The following is a 17,924-nucleotide window of genomic DNA, read 5'->3' as shown; positions in this document are numbered from 1 at the left end:
GTTACAAAGCATAATATTAACTGTCTTCCTGTGTTTATACAGAAAGGACATTGCTTTAAGGTAAACTAAATTCCCTGCGGCAAGGCTAAAAGGACAAACCCCATGTTATCCTACATGTAATGAGTCAAAAAACCCTTGGTACACTTGTGATCTGTTACTTTTTTTTTTTTTTAAAGAACAAGTATTAAACCAAACAGCTTCCCAGGCTCCGATGGCTCTCAGAGCTAAACTGCTACTGTGACATCTGAATACTCGGCGTCTGGTGGGCTGGGTTGCTTGCTTCTCTCCTGGTCTGTGGGTCCTACTGAAATCATACGAAGTAGAGTTCATAGACCTTCTTTGCACAGTACACCAGGGTGGCCAGTACTATTGTGTTGTGCAGTCTCTTTCTGTGCAAGTCGTTCTTCCGGACCAGCACCACTGGGGTGGAGGAAGTGAGTGTGTGCAGGGGCAGGCGGGACAGTTTATAGGCATCATACTTCACCTGGTACTTGCAGCAAGGGTCAAACTGCCACGAGATGCCGTAGAGGGTGCAGCAGGCTAGGCTCAGCACACCAGCGGGCAGGGAGATGTAGTGGGAATAATCTAAGGGCAGTGCCAAAGGGGTGAAGAGGCAGGCCGTGCCTGCCAGCATGGTGGTCTTGTGCAGGCAGTTGCCCACGGTGATCCAGCGGGCGGTCTCATCACCGATGCGGGTGGGCTCGATGATGATGTACTTGCACTGGGCTTCCAGGGCCTGCTCCAGCTCATACTCAAACTGGTCCTGGGCATTTTCCCCATTGTAGATCTCGTGCACAATGTAATAGTCTGTGGCTGACAAGCTCACCCTCTCTCAGGAGCTGCCGCCGCTGCTGCCCGGGCCAAGACACCTCCTTCCCCAAGTGGCCCCAGCCTTGGAATTTCTTGTGTGAGCAAAAATACTGTCAAAAAGGGGCCAGAAAGATTTTCCGGGGTTAAGGTTCTTGCCTTGCATTTGGCCAGTTCTAGTTGGATTTCCAACACCACACATGATCCACCAGAAGTGATCTCTGACAGTAGAGACAGGGGTAAGCCTTGAGAACAGGAAGGAAGGAAGGAAGGAATGAGGGAAGGAAGGAAGGAAGGAAGGAAGGAAGGAAGGAAGGAAGGAAGGAAGGAAGGAAGGAAGGAAGGAAGGAAGGAAGGAAGGAAGGGAGGGAGGGAGGGAGGGAGGGAGGGAGGAAGGGAGGGAGGGAGGGAGGGAGGGAGGGAGGAAGGGAGGGAGGGAGGGAGGGAGGGAGGGAAGGAAGGAGGGAAGGAAGGAGGGAAGGAAAGAGAGGAAGGAGGGGAGGAAGAGAGGAAGGAGGGGAGGAAGGAAGGAGGGAAGGAAGAGAGGAAGGAGGGAGGGAGGGAGAGGAGGAAGGAGGGAGAGGAGGGAGGGATGGAAAGAAGAGAAAGGAAAGAAAGAAAGAGAAGAAAGAAAGAAAGAAAGAAAGAAAGAAAGAAAGAAAGAAAGAAAGAAAGAAAGAAAGAAAGAAAGAAAGAAAGAAAGAAAGAAAGAAAGAAAGAAGAAAGGAAGAAAGAAAGAAAGGAAGGAAGGAAGAAAGAAAGGAAGAAAGAAAGAAAGAAAGAAAGAAAGAAAGAAAGAAAGAAAGAAAGAAAAGAAAGAAAGAAAGAAAGAAAGAAAGGATGAAGGAAAGAAAGAAAGAATGAAAGAAAGAAAGAAAGAAAGAAAGAAAGAAAGAAAGAAAGAAAGAAAGAAAGAAAGAAAGAAAGAAAGAAAGAAAGAAAGAAAGAAAGAAGAAAAGATAAGCAGAGATAAAATAAAAACCTGCAATGGATTCCAGATGCCATGCCTGTTAATGACTGTCACTGGGAAACTAAGTTTCATGTGTGCAGAGCTGATCCAGAGACCAACAGCTCTGGACACAAAGAGGAACACACAGGCTCTCGCTAGGAGACAGCCCTCATTCAGTCATCCCCCATCCTCTATTGCGGTGGATGATAATGATGCCAAAGATCCTGCTCCTTTGGAATCTATCATCATTATCCCTGGGAATAGGGAACTAAGGATCCCACTCCACTGCTTCAAGTCTTCAAAATGCAGAAATGGATTGGGAGGTAACTAATGACACAGTACATGACTGATTGTCCACTGAGTCACTGGGGAGCCCTTCCTGCTCCTGTGACAGTGTTCCCACACGTGCAGGGAGAGGGAGCTCAGATCCCTCTGGGAAGACTCCAAGACTCCTGCGGAGGGAGGGAGGAAGGGGGAGAGGGAAGGAAGGAAGGAAGGAAGGAAGGAAGGAAGGAAGGAAGGAAGGAAGGAAGGAAGGAAGGAAGGAAGGAAGGAAGGAAGGAGGGAAGGAAGGAAGGAGGGAAGGAAGGAAGGAAGGAAGGAAGGAAGGAAGGAAGGAAGGAAGGAAGGAAGGAGGGAAGGAAGGAAGGAGGGAAGGAAGGAAGGAGGGAAGGAAGGAAGGAAGGAAGGAAGGAAGGAAGGAAGGAAGGAAGGAAGGAAGGAAGGAAGGAAGGAGGGAAGGAAGGAAGGTTGACTTGTACAAACTGTACAAACTGTATAAACTATAGCCAAACATTCTTTGTGTAAACTATAGCCAAACATTCTTTGTGGAGGTCTCTCATCTCATCTTTTTTTTGGGGGGGTCACACCCGGTGATGCATAGGGGTCACTCGGTTCTGGACTCAGGAATTACCCCTGGCAGTGCTCAGGGGACCATATGGGATGCTGGGAATCAAACCTGGATGCTGGGAATCAAACATGCAAATGCCCTACCCACTGCGCTATCACTCCAGCCCCTCATATCATCTTTTAAAGAAACAATCTGTTATCCAAGTAAATGAAACCTCTTATCTATCGCATACAAAAATAAAATAAATAAAATACATAGTAATATTATTAGACTCACAGGATTGTTAATTCTTAAGGTAATTTGATTATCTTTTTTGGCTGGAGAGATAGCACAGCAGGTAGGGTGTTTGCCTTGCACGTGACTGACCCAGGTTCCATTCCTTCGTCCCTCTTGGAGAGCCTGGCAAGCTACCGAGAGTATCCCGCTCGCAGGGCAGAGCCTGGCAAGCTACCCATGGCATATTCGATATGCCAAAAACAGTAACAAATCTCACAATGGAAACATTACTGGTGCCCACTTGAGCAAATCGATGAACAACAGAATGACAATGCTACAATGCTACCTTCACTAAAGATCATATGAATGTCACATGTCTTTTTGAACAATTTCCTTTAAAACATTATGTTTAGAATAGTATAATTCTTCCTAAAACATCATGGAGGAAGGAAGGAAGGAAGGAAGGAAGGAAGGAAGGAAGGAAGGAAGGAAGGAAGGAAGGAAGGAAGGAAGGAAGGAAGGAAGGAAGGGAGGGAGGGAGGAAAGGAGGGAGGGAAGGAGGGAGGAAGGGAGGAAGGGAGGGAGGGAGGGAAGGGAAGGGAAGGAAAGAAAAGAAAAGAAAAAAGAGAAAAAGGGAGAGAAAGAAGGAAAGAAAGAAGGGAAGAAAGAAAAAAGAAAGAAAAAGAAAAGAAAAATATTGACAGAGATAAAATTAAAAACTGCACTGGAATCCAGAGGCCATACAAAGGAACCCAGGGACCTCACCTCTCATGCTGCTGTTCCAATCAATGGGAACTTCCCAGCAAGGAATCCAGCCTTCCTCTGTGCTGGGGGAAACTTTCTCTCAGGGATTCAGTCTGTGGCTGCAGTTGGCTAACATCCCCTGGGTGCACTTGCAAGCACCCATGTCTGCGGGAAACCCCGCTGGCACAGCCATACAACCAGCTCCCAGGTCTCCCTGGCTTTGCATCTTCGCCTGGAGGGTACTGGGTGTTTCTTTTTCTCTGACACTCTGCTCACAGCGTATTATTTAGTCAAACCAAAGACAACCTGGTTCCCATCACCCAGCTGTCGTATGACAATAAACCAGTTCTCCCGGATCCTGGCCTCAGTGCCCCTGGGGAGCTCTGCACTACCTACAGCCCCACAGCCCATACACACTTTCCAAGTCACCCTCCCAGGAAAGCCTTGCGCTGCCATAACTGCTCACAAGGCCATCCACGGGACGTGGTGGTGGGCGCCTTTACTAAGCTCTGTAACTAATTGTTGGAAAGCCAAAGAAGGATTCTGTTCTGGGGGCTGGAACAATAGCACAGCGGGTAGGGCGTTTGCCTTGCACGCGGCCGACCCGGGTTCGATTCCCAGCATCCCATATGGTCCCCTGAGCACCACCAGGAGTAATTCCTGAGTGCAGAGCCAGGAGTAACCCCTGTGCATTGCCAGGTGCAACCCAAAAAGCAAAAAAAAAAAAAAAAAAGAAGGATTCTGTTCATTGCCCTACTAAATCAGAAGCAGGCTTCCTGATGGCTGCTCAGAAGATGCCCTGATAGTTTAAAATGATGATGAACTAGGCAGAAGAAATCTCCAAACCATTCATTTCTTCTATGGTAGAATCCAGGTGCACCCGATGGGTGGACAGCACACATGGAGGCCATAGGCCGAGAGACACCAGAGCTCTGCCCATGCAGACAATTGGACTTTTAACTGTCAGCCACACAATTGCTTGACTCACATTATTTCACTGTTTGCTTGTGGCTGATAACATTTCAGGGAGATGTTTATGAGCTCAGCCTGGATGAGAATAGTAGCAGCTATAATTGCTGTGTTGGACAATATTTCTCACAGTGCTTTACTTTCATGCACCCTAATCAAGCGTCTCAGGAGGATTCCTGCAGATGGAAGTCCCAGGAACACGCCATCTACCACAGACGGCTCTGGGAGAATAAGGAGTCAGAGCTGACGTTCTCTATGCCTAAATAGAACTGCTCTATGAAACCACAGAGCTCCCTGTACATCGAAGGCTCAATCAGGGGATGTGCTTATGGTTCCAGCAAAACAGTGTTGGTGGTGAATTGGGAATGGGAATTTGGTATTTCTTCATAGCAGTTATTCTCTGGGGTGGCAGGGAGACGGGGTTCTGCCCTCAAGAGAGTATTGGGTATTTCATATTATTTGGAGATCTTTTATTTATTTATTTTTTTGGTGGGGGTGGATGTATGGTTCATACCCAACAGTGCTCAGGACTTTCTCCTGGCTCTGTGCTCAGGGATCACTCCTGGGGGTGCTTGAGGGAGCATATATGGTGCTGGGAATTAAACGGGAACAGCTATGTATAGGGCAAGCACCTTAATATCTCTGCTGTCTCTCTGGCCCAGTTTCCAATTTTTAAAAATTAAGTGAGCATTTAAAAGTATTTAAAGACATGGGGCTGGAGTGATAATACAGCGGGGAGGGCATTTGCCTTGCACATGACCCACCCGGGTTCAATTCCCAGCATCCCATATGGTCCCCCAAGCACCACCAGGAGTAATTCCTGAGTGCATGGGCCAGGAGTAACCCCTGTGTATTGGCGGGTGTGACCCAAGAAGAAAAAGAAAAGTATTTAAAGACATAAAGAATAGTTTCTAAAAAATAACATGGGGCAAGTGTGTGTATGTGTGTGTGTGTGACAGAGAGAGAGAGAGAGAGAGAGAGAGAGAGAGAGAGAGAGAGAGAGAGAGAATCACTGGCAGAGATGGTCCTCCAAGCACCATCAGGAGTGATCCCTGAGGACAGAGCCAGGAGAAAACCCTGAGCATAGGTGTGTGTGGCCTACAAACAAACAACAACATGGTAGGGACCAGAGTGATAGTACAGTAGGTGGGATGTTTGCCTTGCATGTGGCTGACCTGGGTTTGATCCCTGGCATCCCTCATATGGTCCTCAAGCATCACCAGGAGTGATTACTGAGTGCAGAGCCAGGAATAACCCTGAGAATCACTGGATTTGACCTAACACCCCCCCTAAAACCCTCAACAACAACATGTTACTAGGATACAAAAGATGTCTACTTGAAAACTGTGGCACTGTAGCACTGTCATCCACTTATTCATCGATTTGCTCGAGCAGGCACCAGTAATGTCTCCATTGTGAGACTTGTTGTTACTGTTTTCGGCATATCGAATATGCCATGGGTAGCTTTCCGGGCTCTGCTGTGTGGGTGGGATACTCTCTGTAGCTTGCTGGGCTCTCGGAGAGGGACTGCTTGAAAAACAAAAATTCTAATACTTAAAAATAATCATTTAGAAAATCAATGGGTTAAGAGCAGGCTGAATAATACTGATAAACTCAGTGAATTAAAAGAAAGATGTAAGGAAATAATCCTGAAACATCCCAGCTACGTCAAAAGATGAAGAGACAGAGAGTCTCGGGCCAGGGCCGGTGCCGGCTCGAGCTCCGCCGAGATTCAACCTGGGTGGCCATGACTTTGCACAGCCGCTTTGCTGCTGAACGACCAAGATCCAGAGCCTGCTATATGACTTGGGGTCCCAGCGAGTGCTTGCAGCCATGTCTCCAGACTGTGAACTAAGCTTTTGCTCCATGCTGCTCCAGGAAGGGAAATGATTCAATTTCCAACTTAAATCTCCCTGGACTTAATTACTAAAATACAGAAATCCTAAACCTTTATATCTCTTCATTCTCATCAGTGGAAAACTAATTATCAAATGTTTCCCTGTCAATAGGGCCGTATTCTCGGGGGATAAATTCCAACAAAAATAGTGAGTTCTGTGTTGAAACTCCAACAACAATAGTGAGTTTTGTGTTGAAACATGGAATGTAATCAAGGTAAAGAGAAAAGGAAGTGAAATTTATCAGTTATGGGGGGGCTGGGGGTGGGGGGTGGGAGGTATACTGGTTTGTTTTTTTTTTTGGTGGTGGAATATGGGCACTGGTGAAAGGACGGGTGTTTGAGCATTGTATAACTGAGACATAAGCCTGAGAACTTTGTAACTTTCCACATGGTGATTCAATAAAATAAATTTTTTTAAAAAAGATGAAGAGACAGAAAACATAAAGAAAAAAAAGTAAGACATTAAGAATATTTTTCATAAATCTGTACACACTCACTTGTTAAAATACCAAGATTCCCCACTGGAGTTAACCCAAAATTCAGTTACAAGAGAAAGTCTGAGAACAGAGGAACAGAAAAAGAAATTCATAAATAGTAACCCACAGAAAGCTGGTATAGTAAAGTTACTGTTCATGAAAGCATAATTAAGATGAGAAGGGAACAGAGAGATGGCATTTATAAAAGAGAATCCCCACAAAATATATCTATCAACCATTCATTTTCACTTGATCAACAAATGGATTTGAAATACATGAATTAAGGATGGATAAAATTACCAGGAAAAATGAGCACACCTGAGTGGTATTAACCTAAAGTAGAGATGTTAGGATGCCTCTCCCCAAACTCAGAGGTCAAAAAGACAGAAGTTATTAAAAAATCACATGACATGAAGACCATTATTCACTGACTTAGTATAAAATGTAGATGCTTACAAAATTTGTGGGTATATATTATATAAGTATATATAAATAAATGTATATGCAATAAAATGAGGCTGTAGCTATCGGCACATCTACACATGAGTGCATTGTTACATATATGTACTTCTATCTAGGTAGATTTCAGTGCCCGATAGAAAGCATACATTTTCTATTTCTCACTTCATCTTCTGTTGAATTGTGAACTCTTTGAGACCCACTAGCAAATTTAATTAAAATGTTTACTTTGTAAAAAAACAAATTAAAAAACCAAACATTCCTCTTCTGAGGAATCTGTTCTTATAAAAATGTAACCTGTCCTGAGCTGGAGCAATAGTACAGCAGATAGGGCAATTCCTTTGCATGCAGCCAGCCAGGGTTTAATTCCCAATACTACATTTGTCCTCCAAGCCCTGCCGGGAGTGACCCCAGAGTGCAGAACCAGGAGTAATCTCGGAGCACCACCAAGTGTGGGCCCAAATCAAACACAAAATCTAACCAGTTCTAAAGGGTCTACAGGTACAGAGTCTCATCCCTAACACCACAGGGGTTCCTGCGCATCACCAGGATTAGACCCGGAGTTCCCAAGCATTGTCCTCTGAGGTCCTAGTGGTCCCTGGCACCTCCCAGTAGGAAAACACATTCTCAGGCTCTAACTCGAGCTGCTGGCCTGGCTGGATGAGCATCACCAGGAATGCCTCGGGGAAACTCAGAGCACTGCATGGGAGCCAATCTCACCCCCATTTTTTTTTTTTAAATAATTTTATTGAATCACCATGTGGAGGGTTACATAGTTCTCAGGATTATGTCGGTTATACAATTCTCAAACACCCTTCCCTTCACCAGTGCCCATCTCCCATCACCAACCCCCCCAGTATACCTGCCACCCCCTCCCACCTCCCCAGTCCCCACCCTTGTACATGATAAGTTCCACTTCGTTTATGCCTTATCTCGATTACATTCCATGTTTCAACACACAACTCACTACCGTTGTTGGGGTTTCCCCCAAAAAAGGAAAGCAGTCCTATTGCCAAGGAGGCATTTGATAGTTCTCCATTGCTAAGAATATAGAGATATTAAGTCCCGCTGTTTGTTACATAACTTTTCTTTTTCCCCCTTGCCCCGCGCCACCGAGTTCACGCCTGTTTGGTAATCGCCACGCTGCCTGACAAGGGGAAAAAAAACCGAAAAGGATGGTTATTTCCCGTCATCAGCAGGCGTGGGGCTCTGGCTTAGTTGATAGACTAGTAGAGTTTCTGCAAGCAGTTTCTGGAACCGAAGGGCTTGCGCTGGTATCGGCTCCGGCTCGAGATTCCACCAGCGTCCCACTGTTCCATGTACATAATTTTTCCCCTTATATCCCATTCCCACGCCACCAGGTCTGTTTGCTTAATGGACATCACACTATGTTTGACACCACGCCGCGTTTCTTCCCGAGAAAGAAGGATATTTCTTCTCAGCCGGCGTGGGGATATAGCTTAGTTCAGTCTAGAAAGATGGCTACCACTTTGATTGCCTTCAATATTTCAGCAACAGACTTACTATTCTTGTTAGGATCTCCCACAAAAGTCCGACCCATTAAAAAGGGACATATTACATATTGCTGATGCTAAGATGACATTAGGTCGCGCGGCCGCGACAGCGGCCGCGCGGTTTTGGGTTTCTGTATAGAGTCCAGGGAAAGTACAACCAGAAATAACATCACTACAAACTTTTACCCTTTTATGGTGCTCATAAGATGGAGAAGCCTAGAGAGAGGCTCGGCGTCTCCATTTTGCGCTCAGGAAAACCGCGGATCCTGCGCTGTGCTCAGGGGGGAGGTGTGGAGAGAGAGAGAGGTTAAAAGAATTGGGGGATGCCCGGCTCCCACTGTTTCAGCGCACCGTGGGTTCTCTGGTCCCATGCCGGAATTAGTTCAGTGGGCTGTTTGGAGTCCAAGAGCGCTTCCTTGTCACCCCCATTTTTTTTAAAAAGGGAAATTTAACAAGTACCAAAGAACTGATATCATATATAATGTTCCCTGTTCACAATAATATAAAATTGCATTGATAACTATAACAATATAAAATAAAAATAAATATGAAAGCAAAAATTTAAAAACTATTTTTTTGAAAACATAGCCTGATCATTAGATAAGGGATAATTCACATTACTTATTCAATTGTTTTGGGAACCTAATATAAATATAAACATTTAATCCAGACCTTTAAAACATGTTCTATCAAATAAAAACACTGATCTAAAACTCTTAATTTTCAAGGGGCTGGAGAGATATAATGGGCAGAGCTCTTGCCTTGAACACAGGCAGCCCAGATTCAATCCTTAGTACCCCATATGGTATATGGTATCCCAAGCCCAGCCAAGAGTGATCCCCAACACAGAGCCAGAGTAAGTCCCAAACACTGAAGAGTGTGACTCAAAAACCAACAATAAATAAATTTTTTAAATGAAATACAAATTTTCAGGACAGCATAGTTTCCTAATATACAGAATATCATTTATTTAGGCAATGGCTTACTAAAGCACATTTATGTTATTTTCATTTTTATTACAAAATAATACTATAATGACCTAAAAACATTAATATTTTTCCTTCATTGTCCACAATGATATTTTATGTCACTCAATTCTTCCTGTCACTTACCAGAATATATCCAGCTGGAGACCAATTATATAAAAACTTCATTCAAAGGAAGGGTAGCCATAAGAACAAAAAAGGAAGGCTGGAGCAATAGGATGGCTTGTAGGCACTTGCCCTACACTCAGCACCCCAGATGGTCCCCCAAGCCTCACCAGGAGTAATTTCTGAGTGCAGGTCCAGGAGTAACCCCTGAGTACTGCCGGGTGTGCCCCCAAAACCAAAACCAAACAACAACAGAACACCCCCAAAACCAAAACCAAACCAAAAAAAAATGTAAAAAAGTGTTTTTATAAAAGATGAAATGAACCAGAGAAATAGTACAGGGGGAAAGGCACATGCCTTGCAGAGGGTTCAACCCCCAACACCACGTGGTCCCCTAAGCAGAGGCTGATCACTGCTAGGGTGTACCTGGCACTATAGGGTCTGAGGGACCCCACACCCTGAGCCTTTGCAGTGAACTGCTAGGTAGGTTGGTAAAGAATCAAAGGGAATGGGCTGGACTGATAGTACAGCGGGGAGGGCCCTTGCCTTGCACATAGCAAACTTCAATCCCTGGTACCTCCAATGGCCTCCTGAGTCCCAGCAGGCATGAGTGCAGAGTACAGAGTCAGGAGTAACTCCAGAGCACTATAGACACGACCTAAATAACAACTACTAAATAAATAAATAAATAAATAAATAAAATCATCAGAGGGCCCTGAGCACTGTTTGAAAGACCCTCAGCGCCCCACAAGAAAAGTAACCCTGCATTTTAGGTCTTTCTACTAATATCAGACTGCTCCGGAAAATATCGATCCAGGTGGTAGAGGCATTTGTCACCCATTCTGAAAACTACAGATACTGCACCAGCAGAAGCCGCCATTATAATTCGCAAATTTCACACACCAATATGTAAATAACAGATGTGGAGTTATTTCCTCTGCAGGCTGCCACTAAATGGGAGTTAAAAACTGTATCACTGAGGCGAGGCAAAGCTAGAACCACGGATGATCAATCAAACAATGATCTGAACTTAACATGGAGACAATAAGTCCCCTATCACAGATAACCACCTGTCACAGGAAAGGCAAACAGATCAGGACCCGGGAAATCAACTGGAGACACAAAACTGAGGGAGGGAAACTGGATGAGCTTCACCTAGCCTGAGAAGTTTGGCAGCTCTCGGGCCAGGGATCAGTTACGCAGTGCAGTGCCACGTGTGGGCTCTGGCACAGTTCACGCTGCTGGATCCTGAGTGGGCAGCATGGTGTGTCCCTGAGAACCCAGACTGGCTCATCTGAGAACTGCACCTTAGTGTGAGGCCCCCTCATCTCAGTAACAACAATAGAGGAGGGAAGAGGGGAGAAAAAGACTTTCTAAATTTTATTAACATTTTATCAAGGAATTGGTTTACATGACTGTATATTATTGTTTTTGTGGGTTTTTTTTAGGGGGCGGAGTTTGAATAAAGCGTTGGGCCACACCTGATCAGGGCTTATACCTGGCAGTGCTCAGGGGACCATAAGTGTGCCAGGAAACAAACCTGTATGCAAGTCAAGTGCCTTAATCTCAGTTCTATCTCTGATGCCTCAAGGGTGCAGGTGACACCTCTCCCTGGCTCCAGTGACAACACATGTTGGGATTTTTTTAAAAATTTTGGGCTTTTTTGGGGGAGGGGGGTCACACCGGCCATGCTCAGGGGTTAGTCCTGGCTCTGCACTCAGGAATCACTCCTGGCAGTGCTTGGGGGAACGATATGGGATGCCGGGGCCCGAACCCAGGCCGGCCCTGTGCAAGGCAAATGCCCTGCCTGCTGTACTATCGCTCTGGCACTGACAATACATGTTTTAAGAGCACAGTTGTTTTTTGTTTGTTTGTTTTGTTTTGTTTTTTGGTTGGGGCCACCCAGCTATGCTTAGGACTTCCTCTTGGTTCTGTGCTAAGGAATCACTTCTGGCAGTGCTCAAGAGACCGTATACAGTGCCAGAGTCAAACCCAGGTTGTCTGCATGCAAGGCAAGAGTCTTATCCCTGTACTACCTCTCCTGCCCTATGAATACAATTTTACACTCTTAAATATGCAACCACACTCTACACTCTATCCAAGGACCGTCCCTTTCTCAAGCCCCTAGCACCCCATCTCTCTTCCACTTCCCCTTTTCCTCCCCCTCTGGTAATCTTAGTTCTGCAGTCTAAGTGGTTTGCTTCCACAAGGCGAGCTCTTTTCTCTTGCTTTGTTTACCTCTATCTCACGTGAGTGAGATCTTCTGGTGTATGTCTTCCTCCTTTGCTTAGCATGGCATCCTCTGGTCCATCATTCAAGTTGCTGCAAAAGTGAACTTTGATCATTTCTTGCAGTTGAATAGTATTTCTCTCTCTCTCTCTCTCTCTCTCTCTCTCTCTCTCTCTCTCTTTCTCTCTCTCTCTGTGTGTGTGTGTGTGTGTGTGTGTGTGTGTATCACACCCTCTTCATCTATCTATCCTCAGACACTTAGTTCTTTCCAAATCTTGATTTTTGTAAATAGGCCATGGTGAACACAGGTATGAAGATACTGACTTGGTAAAAATGTTCTACAGTTTCTGGGGCCCAAGTGATAATATAGTGAATATAGCGGGTTGGGTGTTTGCCTTGAATAGGGTTTGATTTCAGGCATTCCATATTATCTCCTGAGCACAGCCTGGAGTGATTCCTGAGTGAAGACACAGGAATAATCAATCCCTGAGCACTGCCGGGTATAGCCCCAAACCAAAAACGAAACAACAAAAATTAAAATGTAAAACTATCTTTAAATATATATATATCATCTATTTTAACTCTAAAGTATTACAGAGGGCTGCACGTTTCTAGTACAATATACAGTTCATTAAATCAACACTTAAATTGTTAAAACCAGCGACTTAACACATTCATTAAGGTCCTGGGTTCAAACCCAGGCACTACCAAAAAAAAATAATCTGCATTTAATTTGTCGTGGTCAGACTGGCTATGCCCCAATCCTGGGCCTGGATCAACCGAGCAGGAGTGGCCCGGGAGGGAGCAGAGCTCCCGGGGCCTACTCGGACCCATCATCTCTTCCCGAGATTGATTGCATTCTTCCAGTGAGGATCCGGCCCACGGTCCACGGTTTGGCAAAGAATCGTAGAATGAACTTTGCAGAATGCAATCCTTAGATAACAACTGGAAGTTAAAACATGATACTCTGATCGGTACCCTGCTTCCTCTATCCCCAGGATTTGGCTTTGGCCTCTGGAAATTCCCATGATGGAAGGCTGCTCAGGAAGAACTGATGATGCAGGAGAACTCGGAAAGAATTACCATCACTTCCTCTCCACCAAGCCCCCCAGACTCTTCCAGCTGGAGAGGACGTCCATGGGCTTTACTCCCCACTCAGGCAGTCAAGAGCAAACCTCTTTCGACTTCGTGATTTTCCAAGGAATATGAACATCCTCCTCCGTTACAAAGTTCACCTTTCCCTCTGTGAAATAAGTCTCCTAGAAAATGCTCATGGGCGTCATGGATACTTTCAGAGATTTTTTTTTAACTTCATCAGCAGTGACTGATCTGACCCAACCTCAGCTGAGGGAGTGTCTGTGTCCTAGGAAAGGAAATTGCCAAGGAGTGTGAGAGGGGATGGACTGGGGTTGGGGGGAGGGGGGTCTTCCCCTCTCCCTCAGCGCCCTGAGGGTCCCTTAGCACCTCTGGTTAAAGGCTGCCTGTTTTGCCTTGGCAAGAAGTGTCTCATCTATTTTAATGCTGACCTGTGATGTTTTATTCACATTCTAAGTCTTTCATCGCCTGCGGCACCCCTGAGATTTCCCCTTTTGTTCGCATTTTCTTCTGATTGGTATTGATTCTCTACTTTGCCAAAGGGTAAGGAAGCCTACTGCCTGGTTGGCAGGATTGCAAAGATTCTGCCTGCTGTTTTCCTCCCCACGAAAGAAGCATCTCTAGCCATTTAATTACAGGGATGATTTCTAAGGCAACCAGAATGAAAGAACCAGGGATCATCTTTCACTTAAATTCATCTGAGGGTGTTCTCAGAATGTGAAACATTCTCAATCCATTCAAGGATCAAAATAGGGGTGCTGGTCTGAAATCCACCCAGTGCACTGGGTTTCATCTGCTCTAATGTTGAGATTCTAGTGCGCACATTTTCTTTCTTTGGGCAGGAAGAGTTCATAACCTTGAACACTGTCAAGAAGATGGGACCCAGAGATAGTACAGCGGGAAAGGTCTGCACCAGCCCACCCTTGACTGATCCCTGGCACCACATATATGGGTCTCTGGGCACTACCAAAAGTGATCCCTCAGTACCACTGGGTGTGGACTAACTCCCTCCAACACACACATACACACACACACACACACACACACACACACACACACACAATAAATAGACATGCTCTGTGGAAAATATAGCTCTGGGATATCCCAGTTGCAGAATAATCCCAGAAGCGTATCAGAATAACTCTCATTGTCTTCAATGCTCCAGCTGAAGCTGTTCTGGCATTTTGCGCCTTAAAGAGACTGATGTGCTTTCTGGATGCTGACTTTCTATACAATAAAGAACAGTATAAAAATTTGAATAAATAATATTGATGGAGAATAGGTAACACTATATCCAGCAACCAAAATGTCCACATCTGGAGACAGTCGATCATTTAGATTAGAATCAAAGTTTGTTCTTTCTTTCCTTCTTTCCCCCTCTCACTCTTTGTAATCTTTCCTTCCTTCCTTCCTTCCTTCCTTCCTTCCTTCCTTTCTTTCTTTCTTTCTTTCTTTCTTTCTTTCTTTCTTTCTTTCTTTCTTTCTTTCTTTCTTTCTTTCTTTCTTTCTTTCTTTCTGTTGGATATCATTGGTTTGTCCTGCTCCCCTTGCCACTAGGAGCTTAGGTTTATCAGTCACACCCATCAAAGTGCTCCCGAGTCACTCCCATTCCTTTGTTTATCTGTAACCACTTCTACCAGTTTATCTGCTCTTCCTCTAATCAAACTCTATTAATTTGTAAGGTCAGACCTTGCTAGGACAGTGAACTTGTATTGTAAGTTAATATTGTCTTTTTCCTCTCTTATGTCTTTTGAATAGTTTACTTTAAAACAATATCCTTTTTGTATGGACAAAGAAAGACATTTATTAATATGCTTTGGTAACATGGGATTTAATTGGCTTCAAATATTATTCACTACTGGGCATCTGCTTTCTGGACTTAAGCCTCAGCTGCCCTTGCTTCCTAGCACCCCCAAAAGCAGGGTCCCGACAAGGGACGGGATGGACCCATGGCAAGTGGTGAGTTATGTGCTACCCTGGCATCGAGATGGGCCTGTCCAAAGCGCCTAATGCTTAACTATATGTTAAGAGCTTGGTCATGGGCATGTCATGTCATGATCCAAAAGCAACGAGGAGACTAGGGCCCTGCTAGGGTTAGGAAAGACTAATCTGGCCTGGGCACTGTAGTCTGAGATCGAGGTGACCCCCGGAGAGCAATTCTATAAGCTTAATGCATCTCTTGCTATGTCCATACAAAATGATTTATAATATGAATACTTATATGTTAGTTGGACAAAGAGAGGGGAAACACATCCATGGGATTCCGCCCTTGGGCAGATGTCCTGCTAAAAGAGATTCTGTACTAGTGAACATCCCCTAAGGGATAGAACTTTACCCACTATTGATTGTAACCACACCTATGCATAAGCCCCGCCCCGCTGCTTCGGGAGCCAGATGCGGGGGATTTAAGGTGGCTGTGAGAGGGGACTGGGGGTGAGTGCTGTCAAGTTCCAGGGCCAGTCCCAGGGCCAGATCTGGAGAAGCTAGATAGAGATGGAGAGAAGGAGAATGAAGTAGGATGGGGGAGGAAGAAGCAGGAGGAGAATCAGAGGAGAATGGAGATGGGAATGGAATAAACTGCAACTGAGACCAACAGGCTTGCCTCCTTTCCTTCCTTCACCTGCCTCTTCGTCGCCATCAACCTCCCCATTCTTTTTGTTTTTTGTGTTTTTACACACTTTCTTTCTTTCTTTCTTTCTTTCTTTCTTTCTTTCTTTCTTTCTTTCTTTCTTTCTTTCTTTCTTTCTTTCTTTCTTTCTTTCTTTCTTTCTCTCTTTCTCTTTCTTCTTTCTCTCTTTTTCTTTCCTTTTCTTCCTTTTTTTTTCTTTTTTGGGTCACACTCAGCGATGCACAGGGGTTACTCCTGGCTCATGCACTCAGGAATTACTCCTGGTGGTGCTCAGGGGACCATATGGGATGCTTGGAATCGAACCTGGGTCTGCCACATGCAAAGCAAATGCCCTACCCACTGTATTATCATTCCAGCCCCTCTCTCCTTCCTTCTTTCTTTTCTTATTTCTCATTTACTTTCATTTTTCTTTCTTCTTTCCTTCTTTTGTTCACTTTTCCCCTTTCTTCCTTTATTTTCTTTCTCCTTTCTTTCTCTCTTCTTTTTCTTTCTTGTTCTTCCTTCCTTTCTCCTTTCTTTCTTGTTCTTTCTCTTTCCCCCTCCTTCCCTTCTCTTTTTTTTCTATTCTCTCATTCTTCTGTCTATCTCTCTATGTTTCTTTCTCTCTTTGCCAGTACTGTTCAGTGCTTACTCCTGGCTCTGTGCTCCAGTATTGCTCCTGGCAGAGGCTAGTGGGCCATATTCAATACCAGTGATCAAAGAGTGGGAAGGGCAGGAAATGTGCAAGGCAAGAGCCTATCTCTCTGGCCTGGCAGCTGGAAAACTCATTCAACACCTTCCCCGCCCCCCCCCCCCCCCGTCCGCAGAGTTCCAGCTCTTTGGTGCTCCATTCTCTGTCACCACCATCCATGCTCACACCCAAACCACTGGAGGGGGTTCCAGGATCCGCCTCCTTCTGGAAGTCAGGTGCTTCTGGAGTGAACCTCAAGTTTTCTGAGGGGAAAGATTTATGGGGGAGAAGCCCTGGGGAAGGGTTCAGAAAGGGTGCCACCCACTTAGAAGAAAGGCTTTCTACACCTAGAAAGACTGTGGTCACTCTGGGCCACAGAGTGACCTCCCCACTAAGGCCAGACCTCAGACTGTGGGCTCTCTGGGGCTGGGGAAAGTTCCACAGTGTGAGCCGCAGCTGCCAGCTTTCCGATGTCCCCACCCACACCCGTCCTGCACTCCTGGCCCCGGGACATAAGTGGAGACGGACTGGTCTGGGTCATGAGGGGGTTCCAATGCCTGCTCTCCACCAGTGCTGGATGGACATCAGAAGGTGGCTGGACACCCCACACTGGGGTGATCTCAATGCTTCAGTAGTTTTGTCCAGCAGTGGCTGACCATTGAGAGGCAGATTTGTCCATGTTTATGGAGAGAGGAACTTCCCAGGTTTGGATGGAACTGATGTAGGCAAGTAGACAGGGAAGGACCCACAGCCATGGATCTTGGGATGTAATAACACTGTTATCCTTAAGGCCATCAGGGCTGCCCCCTGAGCATAGGAACTAAGGACTTTCATTTAGAGCCAGTAACAGTAACAGACCCAGAGAAGGCCGGACACCCCCTCCCCCACGTCCACCCACCCCTCCAAGAGAAGCTCCAGCAGAAACAAAAGGCCAGGAAAGGAATTTCAAAGAAGGCCATAGACCACTCCCAACTGTACCCCCTTGGTGACCTCCCTAGCAGTGCTGCTTGTACTCACATGGCCGAGCACATGTGTCGCCCACATCTCCCCTTCGGATATGTGCTTTCATGCTTCCATATCTAATGCTGGATGCGGGGGGGGGGGTTCTCCCCCATCTCTGGAGAAGCCCACATTCTCTCATGGGCATGTTACTCTCTCTCGCTTTCTCTCTCTCCTTCCCCTTCCTAAAAACCTCCAGATAAAATGTTTTTACTTCACTGCATATCTACTCCTGAAATTATTTTCTGCGAGCTGAGACAAGAACCCGAAAGCCTGGGTGCCAGAGTGGCAGAGGTGGATCTGGAGAAAGTGACCATCTCTCTCCTCCCC

At 45.5% G+C, this 17,924-nt stretch overlaps 1 pseudogene; it reads right to left on the bottom strand.

Moving 5' to 3' along the window:
* Nucleotides 1–310: 310 nt before the first annotated feature.
* LOC101542821 (transmembrane protein 11, mitochondrial-like) overlaps nucleotides 311–17,924 on the bottom strand; it is a 41,115-nt pseudogene continuing 23,501 nt past the window's right edge.

The sequence above is a fragment of the Sorex araneus genome, chromosome 1 (genome assembly GCF_027595985.1).
Source record: "Sorex araneus isolate mSorAra2 chromosome 1, mSorAra2.pri, whole genome shotgun sequence".
In the NCBI taxonomy this organism is placed as follows: domain Eukaryota; kingdom Metazoa; phylum Chordata; class Mammalia; order Eulipotyphla; family Soricidae; genus Sorex; species Sorex araneus.
This window is presented reverse-complemented; position numbering and strand designations above follow the sequence as displayed.